Here is a 12,101-nt window from a genome sequence, read left to right as displayed (position 1 = left end):
ACCAAAAAAAAAAGTATAAGGGCGGATGATTGCTAAATAAAAAGATGTGCAAAAACATATTTTTAGGAATAGTTTCCTACATATGAATTCTATTTCAGTTTTTGGAATTTCTATATATGATTAGTTTCGAAATTCTGTGAAATATTGATATGCCACGAAATATAAGGTTTCTAATTACATTATGGATCCCAATTTAATCAAAAAAGGCCCATGGGTGATATATTGTGGGATTCCTATATAAGATTAACTTATGAAATTCTGTGAAATTTTGGAATTCCTCGAAATATCAGGTACCTAATTACATTATGTGAATAAATCTAGGCCCAAGGAGTCTTATATTTTGGCCCAAGACATCTAAAAATGTGATTAAAGGATGCAATTTTATACGTGCACATACATTGTGCAAAATTTAAATATACCACCCCACCCCGAAACAATTTGAGAAGGGGAGGGGGGGTCATGCAATAGTTCAGTAAAATACCTAAACATGCTGATACGCAAAATAAACTATATGGTAAAGAATATGTGATTAATCATGCATTAAATTTAACGATATGTGTAGTAGAGCAATCACATAAACAAATAAATACTAACTACTTAACTACAAAATGCTATGAATTTAAACTAAGGTACTTAAATTAAAACAAGTACGGAAATTAAATAGTTATTACAAAACAAAAATAAATCTAAATCAAATGAATCACAACAAAACAAGAAGAAGGGATTTATCCCTGAGATGTTGATGGTCCAGAACCTTCATGAAGACGGCGACGACGACGCTCACGCCGGGAGTCAGAAGAGGAAGGCAACCCTCCAGTCTAGGGCAAACATGTCAAGACCTCGGCTTGAAACGGAGCCTGCTGATAACTATAGAATTAGTAGTCTACCTACGAAATGAACTATGAATTCACAACGTAAGTAAACTAGAACTATTCTTTTACGTGATTATCAAAGCTTCTACTCTCAATGCGAATTGCACTAAATGGAGTACGAAGTTCGTTCCACTCCTAGTTCCCTAGCATGGATTGTTTTCTAAGTCTAACTAGTCGCTCTTAAGTCAATGAGAGCTTTACGAAATATTATACTACGATACTTAATTAAGATGATTACTAGAAATTAACTACAAATGCTATGGAAATACTATTGTTTGACTCTAGATAAAGGAATTAGAGGGGAATTGAATCCACCTCGAATCCAACTTAATGACCTAGTACAGATTGTGGTATCTCGATTCTTACGTTTTCGCGGCAAGAATTCGAGTCTAATCCCCTAGTGTTCATGGCATTTCTACCAAGTACTAACTAGCATGTGAGGTAAGCCCACCCATTCTCATGGCGAAACACGACCTTCTAGAGTGGAATAGATGCTAAAAGCGTTTCTATACTAAACAACTAAGTTTTCTTCAAGGCTTCATCAACCCCTCTAATGGAGGTTTAGCCTTGAATCATCAATCTAACATTTCCCATTGAATCTAAACTAAACATAATGTAAGAAATTTAGATTTACTTAATTTGAACAATAATGAATCTAACTTAATGGTTTGGAATGAAATAGGAACAAGAATTGAAATTAGATCTAGACTGGAAATGACAAAATTCAAACTTGATAAAAAATACTACTTTATTTATCTAATCAATCAAGAACAATGATTCAGAGATTTAATCTAAAACAAAATTTAAATGGAACTAAAACTTAATTTAATTAATAAAACTAGATCTAGAATTCTATATCTTAATTTAGGTCTAACTAGCTACCATTAACAAAGAGCTAAGCTTTTATTTTTATACATCCAGATCCAAAATTCGTGCATGGGCTTGGAGCCATGGTTTGGGCGGAGAATCGGGCCCAAAACCCAATTCTTTCGATCCAAAAGGCCTCTTCAGCTGCAGTTGGCTTCCACAGACTTTTCGTCCACTTCTGCTCCTCTGATTGGGTCAAGGCTTGGACCATTGCAAAGCTCTTTCCGAGGCGGTCGTTTTGACATAAGGTAGGCCCAATTCGAGGTCTAAGTCCAAAGATATGGCATTCAGAAGTTCTCATTGGCTTTTGCTCATTTATCTCGCTAAATGTGGCACATTTACGCACATAATGGACTTTGAAGCTGAAATGTATAAAACACGTAATCGGTATTAACTCTTACTTATTATTCACATAATTGGTCTAACAGTATGATTATTAAGGGGTTAAAACTACAGTTTTGGGCTCTTATCAAACCACCCCAAAACTTGACATTTTGCTTGTCCTCAAGCAAAGATGAGAAATTAGAATAAGTGACCAAAAATGGAGTTCTAACTACTCTCCTTTATTTGAGTGCGATTGCATTGACCATATGCAACAAGGCCTTAAACCACTAGGAATTCCCTAGTGGACGAGTTATAGCCTCATGAGAGTTTTCGGTGAAGGTACTCACAAACTTCATCTATACTACTGGCGACTAAGAAATAAAACTATTGTTTTCTCATTCATGTCTCAACTATCTATACATCTCACTAGCAAATACATAAGAATAACCCGGTCGGAACCCTAAGCTAATATATACATAATAATCAATCATCTAAAATAAACATATAACAATGAGTAATCTATGAAATGTAATAGCAGGTCCGTTTTCGAAAACTTCGAATAAGCGTCCTTAAGTAGGTCCTCACATAAATGTCAAGACAAAAACCACTCTCGATTTTTTCCACTCAAGTTTTAGCTACTCCGATTGTGCGGTGGGCACACTTTACCTTACAATCTCAATGACAACAAGGAAGCGGGTCGATCAAACACATCGCCACTTACTATCCCACTAACCTATTCCTAATTGAGCTAGAGGTCTTTATTAGGTGTTGCGGGGATTAGGAGATGGTTTAAGAAGGAAGGAAATGGATATTCAAAAAGGACAAGTCTGAGATAATAGAGTCTTCATATTATGTAACTAGAGAAAACCTTGTTATTTACTTTTGCTTCTACACTTTGTTTCCATCCTTAGCCATATATATATATATATATATTTTTTTTCTTTTTCTTTGGCTTTTGACTCCTTTTATTCTATTTTTTTTTTTTTGGAGTTTTTATTTTTTATTTATTTATTTTTTCTTTTCTTTGGATGGAAACTTCTTTTCTTTATTTTACGAAGCAATTAACTAACTTTTGTTTACCACGGGTTTTCTCTTCTTCTTTCTTCACTCATTCTATTCTCGGACTTATTCTAGATTGGGTAGGTTGATTTATTATATATTTTTTTTATTTTGTTTTGTTTTTGTAACAGGGTAAAGGAATTGTGGTTGATGGAAGGCTAAAGAAAGGCTCAGAGGGGCGACTAGCGGACAATAATTCATAGGTTTGAATTTCGGCTATATCGATCCAAAAGAGGGCCTAAATTCTCGCTTAGGATATGGTTTAGTGATCAAGCAAGTGGGCGTGTGATTTCTCTATCCGGATTTTACTTCTCCCTTGTGTCATTTCTCAAATGTTTCACTCATATAAGGCTTTAGGCTATATTCTCCACGAGGATTTGTAGAATAAGTACTCTAGCCTAGATTTGAGAAACTTCTTGCCAAACAATCATAGATACTCATGTAATATGTTTATAGATAGATGCAAAGATTATTACCTACATATTAACCTAAGTTCCTAACTATTATTACGATGCAAAAGCTTCATTGAGACTTCTAGATTGTTAAGAGCATAGAGAAAGAAAACAATACCAATATTGCTAAGTGTATAGCATAATTTTTATTTTTATTTTTGAGTTTTGAAATTTTAACTAGAAAACAAGTGCATATTATACCTATCTATATCCTAACAGGATGTCTTAATTACCGTGTTTCTATGCCCCCAAACAAGAAGCATGCTTTGTCCTCAAAGCATTTAAATAAGAGGGTAGGAAAAATACCATTGAAGCGGCGTGAAATTCAGGGAACATCGCAAAACAAGGTTAAAACATACAAATATAATAATAAAAATCTTGGCCTTGACTCTATAAGAGTTCCACCCATTATGGGGTTAACAGAATTAAATTGCTTGGGACATAGCGGACACTAACTTAACTAAAACTTACGCACCGCACATCTATCTACTCGTCATCCTCCTCTTCTATATGAGGTTCTTTCGCGATCATCTGCCATGCCATAACAACTTGCCCGCCTTACGTCGTGTATCATCAACTAGTGCTAACCTCTCTAGTGTTATTTGGTGCGATGGGGTGTAAGGGGCAACCAAATGTGGTTGCACCTGCCATCCGACCAAGTCATGGCTCGGAATGATCTTACCATACGATTGGTGGGTCTCATGATTTCGACCCTTTTCCAATTTGTGTAATGCGTATGCGAAGAATCACGGGTAGGCAAGCGCCGTATAAGGCGGCAAACCAAGGCAGGCATAAGAAGGTACTTATGCCTCAAGGTATGGGCTAAAGCGGAGTAGCAACTAAAACTTCGGGGAATGTCATACCTCGGCGTCCCTCGGCTAAAGCAAAGGAAAAGCGTCACCCGGCGGTATTATTGTAAAGCTGCCGTTCCCCTAGAATGTTCATCATGATGAACAACATGGTTAATGCCTACATTCGGTGATAGGCTACTTTCGAGGCGATGTTATATTGGTCTTGGTCCATGATCTGAAATACCCTCCCCATAATACTCATGGAAATAGGCATATTCATATAGGTATGAGTTATCGTCATATATCCCCCGTGTGCATAGGGTCGGGGTAATGGCAATCCGAAACCAAAGCTATCAAGTGTTTATTGAATTCCATAGTCGTACCATCAATAGTAAGGGAAAATTTTTGTTCTCCTTCTTGGGTACAAAAAAGTAATATTATTATAGAAGAATTCAGGTTAGCTTAGGTGAAAAGAATCGTCATCACTCACGGAAGATGCGCCATCCTAATTGCACGATCGGCTCGTGAACGATGCTCCATAGGTATAGGTTCCCATCAAGTCTTCAAAAGACTGTTCGGGGAATCACTATAGGTGGTGTCATCTCAATACTACTTGTAGAATAGGCTGCGAAAACACGGAAGAACCTCGGAAAATCGAAAATTTCGTGATTCTTGGAGAGAGTGGCCTTCATTATAAATGAGTCGCTCTTTGGTTTTGAAATTACGTGTTTTAAGCGGAATTGGCGCTCTAATTGAAGCGTGGCGCTTCGGTGATTTTCGATTTCCGGTGTTTGGCGAATTGGCTCTACTTGAAGCGCTTGCGTAGCTCTAAGGGATTTTTCGATTCTGATTATAATATAAGGCGAGTAGTCGCTCTGCTTGAAGCGTCGGGCGCTCGTGTAAGTCTGAGAAAGTGAGTTTCTAAGAAAAACAAGAAAAAAGGTTGGAGTGAAAAGTGAAAGATGATTATGGAAAGATGATTGTGGTGTGTAGTGTGGGTTGTGAGTGTAGTATGATGGAAGTTTAAATAGGTTACGGGTTTCCAAAGCGAATCGGCAAATTGCCAAATTGTTTTAAGGCAATTTCGGAAATAGAAAAGCGCCAAACCGAAACCGGAAACTAACCATAGTTTTGATTTCCTAACAACCACGGTATCTAAACTCTCCTACATATCATGCTACCACTATTTTCAACTTTTACTCCAAGACAACCTTACGAAAGATGATCAAAATAAATTATATTAAAATAATATGAAATCCAAGCAATCTAAAACAAACAACTTAATATTTAAATCTAACTCTTGAAATAAAATTCCACTAACTAAACAATAAAAGCGATAAAATACGAGGGACCTGGTGATGGTGAACACCTAGGCGTGTGAAGAAGATGGTCCACGAGATGGGAGGCTGGCTGTGGTGACGAATGGCTTGAGCCATCGACTGCTTGGCGACGGCGCTCATGCCTCTCGGACTTCGGTGAGACGGACTCATCCACGAGTGGCATGCGTCGTTAGCATCTATCTGAACAAGCATTGCTTCCATCTCGATCTTGATCGCATCTTGGGCTTGGTGATTCTTGTGGATAACCTCCAAGTCGGACAAGATATCTTCGACCCCTTTTGAGCATTTCAACTCTCGTCGAAGGTTCGTTTGCTTATTCGAAATTACAATTTGTCTATGTCTAATATCTTCGAATCACGATAACCGCGCATCATAAAACCGGTTCGCGGCATTATCATTCGTTCTAAATTAGAAGTATGACTATCAAAATTATCCTCAACCAACCATGTCATATCTTCCCTACATTATCCGACTCAACTTCCTTCTCTGCGGACAAGCGGCCAAGTCTTTTGGATGCATTCCTTATAAATACTTGCATTAGAAGGCAATTTGATCTTAATAGGAGCGGATCTAGCGGCGGCTCTAAATGAGAGCATAATCTTAGTGATCAATCACGGGAAGAGGCCGGGCTCTTTTCCCTCCTCTAATCACATTCAAAATTAAATCAAGGATGCAGAAATTATACTCCGCCGTTTGCAAAATCGAGAGCGTCGCGGAACACGAAGTCCGATGTCGTGACTTTGTCTTTCGAGGGCGTTCTTACCAATCCAGCGAGCTCTGACCCGGTTGATTGGTTCTCGAGTCGTCTGGCGAGCATAATGAGATATCGTATTGTATTCACCCTTTATGACCGTATCTTTCATCAAAGCAGGAACTGCGGTATCTTTGGGGTTCTGAATGGTAAATATCTAGGTTGGTTCTGGTGATTCCTAATAGCTCCCAACAACTGTCTCGTAACTTCCCTCAGCGTTCTGCTATCCTAATGAAAATCCTATTTTCCTCCACTTCTCGTTTCTTATAAAACTGTTCTACCAAATCATAGTGATAGAAATCCTTTGTCGAATACCACAGTCCGTTCAATTTCTCTTAAACATCTCAGCGTCATAAAATGGCTGTATCGGTAAAGCGTTTTCAGCGTGAGAATTCTCGTCGTAGCGCCATTGAAGTTTGAACTGATTTGGGGTTTGTAGATGGTGGTGGATTGAGTTTGATGAAAACTAACCAAACCAACAGTGGTGGTTATGGTAGGTTCGGCAGAGTTTGAAAACTTGAATTGGTGGGTGGTTTCTTGGTGGAAACGGTTGGATTGTGTGGAAGATTGGTGTTTCACAATGGGCGTGGGTGGTCTTCTTATTGTGATGTATTCTATTATATTTTTTTTTTATTTTGGTTGATAGGGTTTGGATTTTAATTTGTGTCAAGCGGCTGGAGAAGATGAAGGTCGCGATTTGTTTTTGGAAAAGGGTGGCGCTGTTTGTTTTGAGTGTGTGAGTTGGCCCAGCCCGGTCGTATATTTCGACTTTCGTCGATTTTTAAGCGCAATTTCAAACTAGATTTCCGCCGTTATCGGTCCGATTCTTTTCGAATGAGATATGGAAATGATCAGGAGAGAATTTCCAATCAATGATCCATAAACTACTCTATTCTGACCGGGGGTGACTAATAAGATAGTGGAAAACGCCTCGTAGTGCGTGCATGGCGTAAGTTATGCGAACTAATGAACACTAAATTAGATGGCGTCAACCCCAATGAACTATACTAATGGACCTAAACAACACAACTAGAAAGTTCGAGCAATCGGATGGAAAGACTGATTTCCCCCCCCAAACAAATTTTTAAACACAAAATTTGTTTACAAGCGGGATGGATTTAAAGTCGAGTCCCAAGACTTGTTGGATTGCTATGTCTATGATTTTTAAGAATTTTAATTTATTTTATTTGTTTATTATGAGAAACATGAAAAACAATAAATACATAATTCACTCCATAGAGGAACATGACTCAAAAATCGAGAAAACATGCGAAAGTGGAAGCGTGAATTATGTGAGCTGTGGACTTAGGATCCGGTACTACGACAGCCACACACTCCATAGGGAGGGCCGGTTACTGAATGGTGTACTTATCGGTATATGGAAATGAAAGTAAGTACACCAAATGACAAGGTCGATCCTCATAGGCGAGGTCTGTAAAAGGACTTCCTCCACATCGGGGGACAAAAGTTAAGTGAAAATGTTTTAACCGTTGACCATTAACTTGAAAATGCTTGTTGTCCTTGGGATTTACCAAGGTAATTGCCCGTAAGGGGTGACTCCGATAACGAAAAGGACCCGGACCAGCGGGTTTTAGTTTCCCCGGGAAAATATGTAGGCGGGAGTTGTAAAAAAGCAAAACCTTTTGTCCGACCACAAACTCTTTCACGCCAAGATATGCTTATCATGAACCGTTTCATGTTGGCTTTATAATCCGCCGCGAGATCGTAAGAATCGCTACGGATTTCTTCAAGCTCATTTAATTGTAACTTGCGTTTGGCGCCCGCCTCATCAATATTGAAGTTAAGGCTTTTATAGCCCACGAGCCGCGGTGCTCTAATTGGCGGGCAAATGACATGGTTTCCCAAATACAAGTCTAAAGGGAGACATACCTATAGGAGTTTTGAAAGCAGTTCTATATGCCCATAAGGCATCCGATAGGCGCCGACCGATCTTTCTTATCGGGGTTTCTTGTTGTTTCTAAAATCTTTTTTGATTTCCCTATTAGAAACTTCTACTTGTCCGCTAGTTTGTGGATGATAAGGAGTTGCTATTTTGTGTGTAACTCCGTACTTTTTAACTAGGGATGCAACAACTCATTTGCAAAAATGTATTCCACCATCACTAATGATGGCTTTAGGAATGCCAAACCGACGAGAAAATATATTCTTTAATAAAAAATACAAGCGGTCTTATGGTCATTGCTCTACGGCAAGCTAGGGCCTCTATCCATTTAGACACATAGTCCACGGCAACTAGAATATAAATATAACCGTGGGAAGCAGGGAAAGGGCCCATGAAATCAATACCCCAAACATCAAAAATTTCTACTATTAAGATTGGATTTAATGGCATCATATTGCGGCCATTGATTAAGCCCAAGTTGTTGGCAGCGAATACCGTCTTGCAATGCACTTGGGCATCCTTTAAAAGGGTAGGCCAATAAAATCCACATTGAAGAACTTTAGCGGCTGTTTTCATTCCACTAAAGTGGCCACCACACTCTTTGTCATGGCGAGCGATAGAACTTCATTATATTCCCCTTTGGGGAATGCAGCGGCGAATAATCGATCCGCACAATACTTAAAAGGTAGGGCTCATCGGTGGTATAACTTGACTCGGCAAGAACTTCTTACGTTCATTTCTTGACCAATTATAAGGCATAACATCAGCTGCTAAATAATTCACGATGTCCATACCATGGTGATGAAAAATAGCATCTGGATGCTCATCGGGGAAAAGAGTCGGTATGGACTCGGAATCACTACTATCGTCATTTTGTAAGTCTAGATAAGTGGTCGGCAGCAACTCGTTTTCGACCCTCTTTTGTCCTTTATTTCTAATGTGAATTCTTGCGGGAGAAGAATCCATCGGATTAATCTACGCTTAGCATCCTTCTTTGCAAGAAGGTACCTAAAAAGCTGCATGGTCCGTGTAAACTAAAGTTTTAGAACCAACCAAATAAGGGATGAAACTTATCTAAAGCATAAATGACTGACTAAAAATTCTTTTCAGTAGTTGTATAATTCCGTTGGCGTCGTTTAATGTTTTACTAGCATAATAAATAACCGTGGACTTATTATCTATTTTACGTCCCAAAGGCGGCACCAAGCTGCATAGTCACTAGCATCACACATGAGTTCAAAAGGTTTAGACCAATCGGGGAGGCTGTATAATAGGTGCGATGGTTAGGGGCGGCTTTTAAGGTTTCAAAAGCCTGTTTCTGAGTTAAAATTAAAATCAAAGATTGCATCCTTCAAAAAGCAAGTTAGTTAAAGGCCTAGCTATTTTTGAAAAATCTTTAATGAACCGCCCTATAAAACCCTGCATGGCCTAGAAAGGCTCTAATCTCCGCGGACAGATCCGTGGTTTTAGGTAATTAAGCTATCTTATCTAGTTTGGCTTTATCTGCGCCCGATGCCATCACTAGATACAATATGACCTAGTACTATGCCCTTTTACCATGAAATGACACTTTTCCCAATTTAAAAGCGAGGCTCTTTTCTTCACACCGTGTCAAAACCTTAGACGGGTTAGACAAAGCGATCTGTGAAGGAGTCTCCATAGATAGAAAAATCATCCATGAAAACTTCCATAAAAGCTCTACCATGTCACTAAATATATGAAGCATACACATTTGGAAGGTACCGGGGGCATTACAAAGGCCAAAAGGCATTCGTTTATAGGCATATGTTCGAAGGGACATGTGAAGGTTATCTTTTCTTGGTCATCAATATCAATAATAATCTGAAAATAGCGGAGTAGCCATCGAGGAAACAATAAAAGGCATGACCAGCTAGGCGTTCTAGCATCGATCTATAAATGGTAAGGGAAAGTGATCCTTTTCGTGTCATAGCATTTAAGCGTCTGTAATCAATACTGATTCTCCATTTCATAGGACCTTGGTGACAACATAGTCACCCTTCCCGTTACGATACCATGGTAATTCCGATTTCTTAGGAACTACATGAATGGGACTTACCCATTCGCTATCGGAGATTGGGTATATAATACCCCGATCGAGTAATCATAAGACTTCTTCCCTAACCACCTCTTTCATGGCGGGGTTCAAAGCGGCGAGGGTTAGCGAGAAGTCTTGGCGTTATCCTCAAATGGATCACGATGAGTCGCGGACATTAGGGTCAATGCCCCTTAATGTCAGCTAAGGACCAACCAATCGCTTGAGACCGATGTTCCCTAATCACCCTTATTAAAGATGTCTCTTCATCTTTAGTTAGCGAGAGAAGATATAATTATCGGGTGACTACCATCGGATCAAGTTGAATATATTTTAACTCTCGGGGAAGAGGTTTAAAAAGCTGGTGTGGACGAGAATGTCCGTTGATGTTTCATAAGTGTCCTTATCTTGCGTAAAGAAAACTTGCTTAGGTAGCAAGTCTTCATACTCCGATATATGGAGCAACCGGCGGGTCTACAATTGGTGTGGATTCGGGATGGTGTTGACCTCCTCTAAGTAGGAGTCATTCACAAAATCGAAGTTCAAAGAAAGGAATTTGTACATATTGTTTTCGGGAAGCGTGTTGTTAAAATAATCTTGAGCTAAACTCTCGATCATGCTAACCTCCCCATCTATAGGCGAATCGGTAAGCTGTTTCATCATTTTAAAACATTTACCTCGACGGAAAGATGGCCAAAAGATAAGGATATCTTTCCATCAGCGACAATTTATAAAGCGCATTGGCGGTTGCCAAAGGGCGTCCTAAGATGATCGGTCTGAGTCATTAGCGACTTACGTATCGAGGATAACAAAATCAGCGGGGATAGTAGAAATCCACGAACCTTAACAAACGTTTTCCACTACACCTTTAGGATACTTAATTGACTTTCGTCCGCTAATTGCAGCGTTATTTTTGTAGGTTGCATTTCCTGTAGACCTATTTGTTTATACAAGTATCACGGGGGAGTAAGTTAACACTTCGCCTTGAGGTCTAATAAAGCGATTCGTCGTGTAGGAATCTCTAAGGTGCATTTGTGATGGGGCGACCCGGGGTCCTTGTACTTAACAATTCCATTATTTTAGGATAAAGTTGGGGCTGATTGAGTTAAAAGCGTCTTTGGGTATGTTAGTCTTTCGCCTAGTAGTGCACAACTCTTTAAGAAAGTTAAGCGTGGTTAGGAAGCTTTTTAATAGCTTCGAGAAAAGGAGGTTTATCGTTAGATTCTTGAAAGCGTTCCTAATTTCCTCAAAGTTTGTATCCCTAGTTAGCATGGCTAATTTTTGAGAGCGGTGGTTTAAGCTCTATATTTAGCATATGGCTCTACTACTTGTGTAACCTTGGCTTTTCGGTTTCTTTGGTTGTGATTTAAGCTGCGGTACCTCTACCGTGGTAGGCTCCTCGGTTTCTATTGCGGTATCTAGTTCGATATCGGTGTAGAATCTTGATGGGGTAACTATAAGTAGTTACTTTGTTATCAACCACTCTTCGAAGCGGAGAGTGGTGATGGCATTTAGGTCACCTACGATTGTAGTTTCGATACTAGAATTACCGTTTACCTCAAATTTTGTGTTCTTTGTTTTAGGGTTTGGTATCGCTTGACACGGAAACACGCCTTTTGGTTGGAGCTTTCTCTTGGGCTAAGCTGTTGTATGCCCGATTTATGGATTATAAAAGATCTGTTGGTTTGA

The sequence above is a fragment of the Coptis chinensis genome, chromosome 5 (genome assembly GCF_015680905.1).
Source record: "Coptis chinensis isolate HL-2020 chromosome 5, ASM1568090v1, whole genome shotgun sequence".
In the NCBI taxonomy this organism is placed as follows: domain Eukaryota; kingdom Viridiplantae; phylum Streptophyta; class Magnoliopsida; order Ranunculales; family Ranunculaceae; genus Coptis; species Coptis chinensis.
The sequence above is the reverse complement of the archived record's forward strand: the minus strand, read 5'-3'. Positions refer to the sequence as shown.